This window comes from Sinocyclocheilus anshuiensis, unplaced genomic scaffold (genome assembly GCF_001515605.1).
Source record: "Sinocyclocheilus anshuiensis isolate Anshui unplaced genomic scaffold, SAMN03320099.WGS_v1.1 scaffold628, whole genome shotgun sequence".
In the NCBI taxonomy this organism is placed as follows: domain Eukaryota; kingdom Metazoa; phylum Chordata; class Actinopteri; order Cypriniformes; family Cyprinidae; genus Sinocyclocheilus; species Sinocyclocheilus anshuiensis.
The window spans coordinates 696,275-706,071 of NW_015555750.1; the positions used below are offsets into that span (position 1 = coordinate 696,275).

General features: G+C 36.4%; 1 protein-coding gene and 1 long non-coding RNA gene across 2 annotated transcripts in view; one reads left to right on the forward strand and one right to left on the reverse strand.

Annotated features, from left to right (window-relative positions):
- Positions 1 to 9,797, reverse strand: part of LOC107673722 (junctional adhesion molecule B-like) — a 23,041-nt gene that overhangs the window by 7,067 nt on the left and 6,177 nt on the right. The gene's annotated exons all lie outside the window — the stretch shown is intronic.
- On the forward strand, positions 8,638 to 9,309 carry LOC107673724 (uncharacterized). Its single transcript, XR_001632430.1, has 4 exons — positions 8,638 to 8,713; positions 8,796 to 8,853; positions 8,953 to 9,057; positions 9,195 to 9,309. It is a non-coding gene; the product is annotated as an uncharacterized LOC107673724 (long non-coding RNA).

A 9,797-nucleotide genomic window follows, 5' to 3' on the forward strand; every position in this document is an offset into this window, starting at 1 on the left:
TGATTTTAGCAAATGGCTGCAATATAACAAAGAGTGAAAAATTTAAGGGGGTCTGAATACTTTCCGTACCCTCTGTGTATATATATATATATATATATAAACAAGTTTATAGGTTAACAAAATTAATTTTGTTACTGAATTGTGTATTTTTATTATAAATACCTTTTTATACAAAATATCTTCTGGACATCAATCAAGACTTAAATGTTGCTTGATGATGGTTCTCTTTGATTTACATTTCATTTGGCTGCAAGAACCATATTACACTAAATAAACAAATAAGCATATATGATCATAAATGACATTAATACCTCAGCTTGATAGGCATTGAGGTGTCTTGTGAAGAACTGGAAACATTTGCCCTGTAGGACAACTCCTCCACAAGTCCACCACCCTGTGGACATATCACCACACTACAATCATCATTCCATATCTAAGCTTACATTAAACTCACACCTGCTTGATAAAGGCAACTGTTCACAATGACCCTAAACACTGCAATATTTAGTGCATGTTTTTGATAATAAAAGTCAGCTTTATTTACACATAACGTTTTCAAAAGCATGTTTTAGCTGGTAAACAATTAAATTGCTTAAAACCAATTAATGCTATATTAACAAAACTAAATGAATCAGTTGTGGTGTATAAAAACATGTTTATTTTTATTTTTTTGTAAACAATGCAAGGCAAATTTAATAAAACACTGGTTGATAACCCTTATGAATTAATCTTTATTTACACTTATCTTATCATTATTTACACTTATTTCATACAAGTTACTGAATAAAGTGGACAGGAACAGATGAACGGTTTGGGTCTTGTGCATGGTGCGTCTTTGAACGCCAGATTATCTGAAAATAGACAAAGCTTTGTTAAACTGGTAAAGACAGATCAGGAAAAAGAGGAAAGTATCTCTATAAAAGGAGAACAGAGGTGAAAGAGTTGAAGGATTATATTATATTATTCCTTTAGATTATCTCTGTGATGAATGCCACGTTTTATTGATAGATTTTTGTTAATTGTTGTTCAGTAGCAACACTTACACCACGTCTCTACACAGTTCTCCTTCCCACCACGATTATTGGGCTCTCCTTTAGCCCTGCCATTATAGCTCCACCGCGTTCCATCCAACCATCAGAACTTTTTTGTCTGTCAAAACAAGAAAGTGACTTACTTGAGGGACAGATATGGTGGATAATGAATGAATAAACCATGTGAAAAAGTGAAACACTGCAAAACAAATGAACATACACGAAGGATTCTCCGTACTCCAAGTCATGCGCGAGTGCGGCCGCCATTCCGATCCATTAGCTTCCCTATTTCGCCAAGAATGTAGCTGCTTGTCACAGAGGCCAGGTGGCCATTATAGCAAATGGACTGACAGTGGAACCAAGGAGAACCATAGTTGTTATAAAATGAAAAGAAAAGAGAAATATAGTGTCATTAATAAGTAAATAAGTCTTAGTTAACCAGTTGTTATTATTATTATTATTATACAAATAATATAGTAAATATATTTATTTTTTATTATTAGTAGTAGTGGCATTAAGTAAATAACATAGTAAATACATGTTTGAACTAACACAATATTAACTGTATGTTTAAACGATATACAACTAGAGCACAGCTCATACCTGTTATGGTGAGAAACAGCAAGAGCAATTTTCTCATCTTGTCAAAAATCTCCAAAGAATTACTTTCTGCAAGGAGATGATTTGATAATAAAATCAACATCAATCAATTATGTAAATTTTCACTTAATGAAGTTTTTATTGACTGAGATTCATAAAAGCCCTCTTCATTTAAGAGGGAACTGGACTACTCTGAAAGAAAATGTTATTTATATTTACTTAAAGTTAGTTAAGTTAAAAATATTATTTAACATCACTGAATCAAGCAAAATACATTAGGTTACACCAACTGCATTTAAGGGTTAAATCATTATGAACTGCAGATTATCACCCTTTATTTTAAAGCATCTAACAAAATTACAGCTAGTGTAAGAAAGAAAGACAGAAAGACAAAAGGAATGTTAGAAATATGTAGAAATATGAACAGTAGAGGTTATTCTCACCAGTGTTGATCTTGTTGGTATTGACTCTTCACCTGCATTTCTCTCAGTGCTGTGAGATCCAATCAGTGCTTCTTATAAAAGACAGTTTTATGGCCATTGTCTTGTCATGTTTCTGAGAGCACATACTTCACACTTTAAGACCTCATAATATTTTATTATTTTTTGCTTTTCTTGTAAATATTTATTTTGAAGCACCAAATCACTTCAGTCTGAGATATAGGCTACAAAAGTTTGGGAGTTTGGACGTATTTTTTTTCTGCTTTTATTTGTTAGGTTGCTTTATATTTAATCGTCCTTTTAAGAACTAATCTTTGATTAGATTGACTTTTAGGTCACATACTGCCTTCGACCTGATGTTACTTTTAGTCTATGTATATTGTGCTAGAGTGACCATGTACATCCTCCTTTTCCTGGACATGTTCTGGATGGGATTTCTACACTGCCTGCTACAGTCCTCATGTGCGTGTATTTGCATGCTTTGATCATTCTCTGTAGATCCTGTCCTCTTGCACACCATTGGTCGATTGTGTATGAAGCCTGCACACTATTGGTCAAACTACTTTTCAGTCATTATCTTCAGACAAGTATAAAATATTATGCAAAGCCAAACCCCAGAATTTTTAGGCAATTTAGAAATCAAGGCTAGGACATGTCAAGGAAAAAGAGGGTGTATAGTCACCCAACATGTGTGATCTCTCTACACTGTAAAAAAACTTAATCCGTATACTGAAAATAAAAGGAAAAAAAAGTATAGTGGCAGTGCACGTGCGGAGGGGGGAAAGGCATCGGGAACATTTCCCGACCCGACCTGATATTTTGATTTTTTTTATTTGTTTGATAGGGAAAGCTGTGCGCAAACAGAAACACACACACACACACATATATACATGTATTCATTTGTTTAAAAAAAAACTCCCCAGAAAAAAGGGCACTTTCTCTCGAGGAAGAAAAAGGGCAGGTGCTCAAGCTCCCTTTGATGTCTATGTGTGCACGTGCCTGAATAGGATAAACAAAATAAATAAAGCATATCACCACAAAACTTCCCCAATTATTAGTTAATGACTTACAATAATCTTTCCTCTTGAAATGTTATGTTTAAATATGCAGATAGCTTGTTTTGGTTAATGTAGAAGAAATCTACAGAAGCAAACAGAAGAGGGTAGTAGGCTTAAAACAAACAACTTAATGTGTATTTTGGAAATTTCCTTTCTATTAAAGCAAAAGAAGACATGGAAGCAAAATAGACCAAAATCTCAAAATTGAAGAGTAGCCTACATCAGTGGTTCTCAAACCTCTCCATGAAGTACCCCCGGCACTGCACATTTTGTGTCTCTCTATATCAGACACACCCACTTCAGGGCTTGCAGTCTCCACTAATGAGCTGATGAGTTGAATCAGGTGTGATAGATGAGGGAGACATACAAAATGTGCAGGGCAGGGGGTACTCCAGGACAGGTTTGAGAACCACTGGCCTACATGAAGTGTCCTGCCTTAAACAATAACTTCATAATTTTGATCTCAGGCTCTTCATCTAATAACTGTCCATTATATTAGTAATGTTGTATGCTGATAGATCTTAACAGCCCTCCCTCAAATGTGAAACAAAGTTCTTGTCACCATCAGTTTGTGCGTGTTTGTGTGTGTGCATGGTACAGTAAGTGTAATTATAACAACAACATCAATAATAATAATATATTTAATGTTTTGTTTAGAAAAAATTTTAAATAAATATGAGAAGTGCCCTTTTTTCCACTTGAGCCCCTGCCCCTCAAAATGTCTGTGCACATCCCTGCAGATAAGTCCTGTTTGGGCCAGTAGCAGCTATGTTTTTCATTAGTTTTAATAAGTCAAAATGTTTACCTGCATCTTAAGAACTTGATCTTGACCCTTAGAGTTTGCTTTAATTGTTGTAACCCAATAGTTAAGTTGATTCAGTAATGAATAATTAACGATGGGCCATTGGATTATTAGAAAATAATGCACAGTGGTGATGCGGCAATGATGGTGTGCATTATTTTCTAATAATTCAATGGCGCGGAGTCAGTTATTCCACTTATAAGCCTGAAATACACTACATGAGTTTTTCCCGATTTTCCGCTGATTTAAGGTGCCTTCCATTTGACCGTGGACTGCGAAGTGGACTTCACAGGGTATGCCACCATCTTAAGTGAGATTCCAATCTGAAGGGAGCGAACATGTTCGGTTTGAAGGGCACTGCGAACGGCATAGGGAGTAAGGGAACATCAATACATCACTTCACAGGAAGTGGAGGGAAAATCACCCAACTGTCATTGCGCACCACATCACCAGTTAGAACTAACGATGGAGCAGAGCTGTTGAAAGAGTTGTTTAAAGGAGGGGTTGCAATAGGCTACGTTCACACTGTTAGTTTTTGGGATTGACAACCACATTTACTTACAGGTGTAAGTCTCGAAATGTCTCGTTCACACAGCAGCTTATAGTAGCGTCTCGAATACTGTCTGTATGAACGTGCAACGGGAGTCACGAGTAACCATAGCGACAGTGACCAAAGTAAAATCAAAGGCCTCTGATTTTACCAAAGTAAAATCAGAGGCGGCCAAAGTTTCCATTTTTCTAATGCATCTCCTAGCAACAAAGCGCACATTTCTGCCTGAGTTTGTTGTGAACGGAACAACTTAAAAGCCTGGTAGTGTGTATTCCTCAGTCGTTTAGTGTATGATGGCCAGTTTTCCTTTGTTTCTATTTACGAAGTCGGTAAGTGAATGGTGCCTGGTGTTTTAAAAATCTGTTCAGATATTAAAAGCCGTGTAGTGTATTCCAGCCTTAAAACGCTCTAATGCAGTTATTCATGCAGTTTTGAGAGAGAGAGAGAGAGAGAGAGAGAGAGAGAGAGAGAGAGCAAGAGAATTGTCTCTGTGAGTCTGTGTGTCTCTCAACAGTGTTCAGCAGCAGTGTCTCTACTAATAGCAAAACTGTAAGTTCATCTGCTTCAAGAACGGCGCCATTATTACCCTATGAAACGTAATTTGGGAAAGGAAAGGAAAGAAAAGGAAAGGAAAGTCCCATATCGGAATTTGTGCTCTGCATTTCACCCATCACCCACCCATAATTTGGCGTTTTTATGTTGTTGTTTACTGTATTTATTTGCTTGGTCACTGTCGTTGTGGGTTTTGGTTCTTTTGTTGTTGTAAGGACCTTGGAATAAATTAAATAATTCGGCAAAGTGATGTGGACATGTAATGCGGTCGAGACCTGCCTGTAACTACTTTTGCCATGCGTTTCCCTGAAAATAATTGCACACCTGACATTTTAGGCAATGTAGGAATCCCGTCCAGGAAAAAGAGGACGTATGGTCACCCTAGCACAATACATAATATAGGCTAAATGTAACATCAGGTCAAAGGCAGTATGTGAAAAGTGTATCTTTCTTGTCTTAGAATGTCAATCCAATCCAAAGATTGTTTCTCAAACTATAGAACTAATAAATACAAAGCAACCTTACAAATAAAATGTAGAAAAAAAAAATACATCCAAACTCCCAAACTTTTGTATATCTCAGACTGAAGTGATTTGGTACTCTGAACTTAAAAGCATATGTTTACAAGAGAAGCAAAAAATAATAAAATATTATGAGGTCTTAAAGTGTGAAGTATGTGCTCTCAGAAACATGACAAGACAATGGCCATAAAACTGTCTTTTATAAGAAGCACTGATTGGATCTCACAGCACTGAGAGAAATGCAGGTGAAGAGTCAATACCAACAAGATCAACACTGGTGAGAATAACCTCTACTGTTCATATTTCTACATATTTCTAACATTCCTTTTGTCTTTCTATCTTTATTTCTTACACTAGCTGCAATTTTGTTAGATGCTTTAAAATAAAGGGTGATAATCTGCAGTTCAACCCTTAAATGCAGTTGGTGTAACCTAATGTATTTTGCTTGATTCAGTGATGTTAAATAATATTTTTAACTTAACTAACTTTAAGTAAATATAAATAACATTTTCTTTCAGAGTAGTCCAGTTCCCTCTTAAATGAAGAGGGCTTTTATGAATCACAGTCAATAAAAACTTCATTAAGTGAAAATTTACATAATTGATTGATGTTGATTTTATTATCAAATCATCTCCTTGCAGAAAGTAATTCTTTGGAGATTTTTGACAAGATGAGAAAATTGCTCTTGCTGTTTCTCACCATAACAGGTATGATCTGTGCTCTAGTTATATATCGTTTAAACATACAGTTAATATTAATTGTGTTAGTTTAATATTTAACATTGTGTCCTATTTTCTATATTTGTTCGTGCATTTAATGCAGCTTTCTGCAAACACTGTTATAAGTGTTTTTATTTTTTACTTGCTTATTTATGTAAAATTCCGGTCTGTTAAGAGTGGAATAGTACAAAAGTGCAACCTTATTTTTTTTAAACTTGGGAGGGTATACTTTGAACTACATATTTTTAATCATGCATCTTTAACAAAATAGCTTCTACTTTATTGAAGTAATCATTATTGGTGTAATCTTAGATTATCTAACAAGCTAAATGTTAAATAAAATCTTAAAAGTGGTAAATAATTACATTTAATCTCTATATTGAGTAAAGTTATTACTTTCTGATCATTAGCTTCTGTAGCTTTTGCCAGTCCACCAGTTCAGGATGAGAAGCTTCCTGATCCGGTGGTGAAGGTGCCAGTGGTTGAAAAAGAACCGACAGTAGAGCGCACAGAAGCAGAAGCAGGTCCTCTGGTGCAGGGTGAAGCTGTTGCAGATTCACGTCTGGTGGAGCCTGATTCAGTGCTGCTGGAGCCAGAAACAACAGAGGAACAAAGAGTACCAGAAGAGACACAAGTGATGTTGGAGAAACCTGTGCTAGAGGCAGATTACCTGACTAAAGAGACGCCAGAGACAGAACTAGAGCCTGAGCCGGAAATAACCGCCATTCAGACGGACAGAAACATCGTACCTGTGGAGAAAGCTGTAGCAGAGTTAGAGTCAGAAACTAATACAGAAGTGGAAGATGAAAAAGAAGAAAATGTAGTAAAGGAGGAGCCTACACTTGAGGCTGACTATATAACGGCTGAAGATCCAAAAATACAAATGGAACCTGGGAGGGAAAGTCGAAGGACACGTATTGGTAAACCACCTCAGATGATATTAGTTTTGCCACTCTGTACAAATAGCAAACAGGTCTTATACTAGCATACTTGGCCAAAAGCACTAAATATTGCAGTGTTTAGGGTCATTGTGAACAGTTGCCTTTATCAAGCAGGTGTGACGTGCTTGCGGCGGCCGCACTCGCGCATGGCTTGGAGGATGGAGAATCTTTAGTATGTTCATTTGTTTTGCAGTGTTTCACTTTTTTGCATGGTTTATTAATTTCACCACCATATCTGTCCCTCTAGTAAGTCACTTTACTGTTTTGACAGACACGTATTTCATATGGTTGTATGGAACGCCGTGGAGCTATAATGGCTGGGCTGTTGGAGAACGTTCCCTCTTAAATGAAGAGGGCTTTTATGAATCTCAGTCAATAAAAACTTCATTAAGTGAAAATTTACATAATTGATTGATGTTGATTTTATTATCAAATCATCTCCTTGCAGAAAGTAATTCTTTGGAGATTTTTGACAAGATGAGAAAATTGCTCTTGCTGTTTCTCACCATAACAGGTATGATCTGTGCTCTAGTTATATATCGTTTAAACATACAGTTAATATTAATTGTGTTAGTTTAATATTTAACATTGTGTCCTATTTTCTATATTTGTTCGTGCATTTAATGCAGCTTTCTGCAAACACTGTTATAAGTGTTTTTATTTTTTACTTGCTTATTTATGTAAAATTCCGGTCTGTTAAGAGTGGAATAGTACAAAAGTGCAACCTTATTTTTTTTAAACTTGGGAGGGTATACTTTGAACTACATATTTTTAATCATGCATCTTTAACAAAATAGCTTCTACTTTATTGAAGTAATCATTATTGGTGTAATCTTAGATTATCTAACAAGCTAAATGTTAAATAAAATCTTAAAAGTGGTAAATAATTACATTTAATCTCTATATTGAGTAAAGTTATTACTTTCTGATCATTAGCTTCTGTAGCTTTTGCCAGTCCACCAGTTCAGGATGAGAAGCTTCCTGATCCGGTGGTGAAGGTGCCAGTGGTTGAAAAAGAACCGACAGTAGAGCGCACAGAAGCAGAAGCAGGTCCTCTGGTGCAGGGTGAAGCTGTTGCAGATTCACGTCTGGTGGAGCCTGATTCAGTGCTGCTGGAGCCAGAAACAACAGAGGAACAAAGAGTACCAGAAGAGACACAAGTGATGTTGGAGAAACCTGTGCTAGAGGCAGATTACCTGACTAAAGAGACGCCAGAGACAGAACTAGAGCCTGAGCCGGAAATAACCGCCATTCAGACGGACAGAAACATCGTACCTGTGGAGAAAGCTGTAGCAGAGTTAGAGTCAGAAACTAATACAGAAGTGGAAGATGAAAAAGAAGAAAATGTAGTAAAGGAGGAGCCTACACTTGAGGCTGACTATATAACGGCTGAAGATCCAAAAATACAAATGGAACCTGGGAGGGAAAGTCGAAGGACACGTATTGGTAAACCACCTCAGATGATATTAGTTTTGCCACTGTGTACAAATAGCAAACAGGTCTTATACTAGCATACTTGGCCAAAAGCACTAAATATTGCAGTGTTTAGGGTCATTGTGAACAGTTGCCTTTATCAAGCAGGTGTGACGTGCTTGCGGCGGCCGCACTCGCGCATGGCTTGGAGGATGGAGAATCTTTAGTATGTTCATTTGTTTTGCAGTGTTTCACTTTTTTGCATGGTTTATTAATTTCACCACCATATCTGTCCCTCTAGTAAGTCACTTTACTGTTTTGACAGACACGTATTTCATATGGTTGTATGGAACGCCGTGGAGCTATAATGGCTGGGCTGTTGGAGAACCCAATAATGCTGCTGGGCAGGAGAACTGTGTAGAGACGTGGTGTAAGTGTTGCTACTGAATAGTTGCATTCATCACAGATAATTTTAAGGAATAATATATAATCCTTTAACTCTTTCAACGCTTTCCTCTTTTTCCTGATCTGTCTTTACCAGTTTAACAAAGCTTTGTCTATTTTCAGATAATCTGGCATTCAATGATGCACCATGCACAAGACCCAAACCGTTCATCTGTTCCTGTCCACTTTAGACAGCCAGAAGGTTAACCTAACCTGCTATTCAGTAACTTTTATGAAATAAGTGTAAATAATAATTATTATTGCAATTTTTAAAGATTAGTTTTTAAGAGTTATCAACTGATGTTTTATTAAATTTGCCTTGCATTTTTACAAAAAAAATAAAAAAAAATAAACATGTTTATATACCACAACTGTTTCATTTAGTTCGGATAATATAGCATTAAATTGTTGTAAGCAATTTAATTGTTTACAAGCTAAAACCATCCTTTTGAACACTTCTACTTTATGCTTAAATAAAGCTGTAAAATCATATTCAATAAAAGTGACTTTTGTTCTATTTTATTACTGTATCTAAGGCTGTAATTTTCATGCCAATTGTTGACTCATTTAGCTGTTAACTGAAAGGTCACTCAATGTTAAATCCTCGCAGAGCTTTTCACTAAAGCTTCACAAAGGCTTTCGGCAGGCGCTGGTACGCTAATAGCTCTCATCACCATGAGCCTACCATGCAGGCTGTTTTCCATCCCATCATCTGGCCAGGAATGC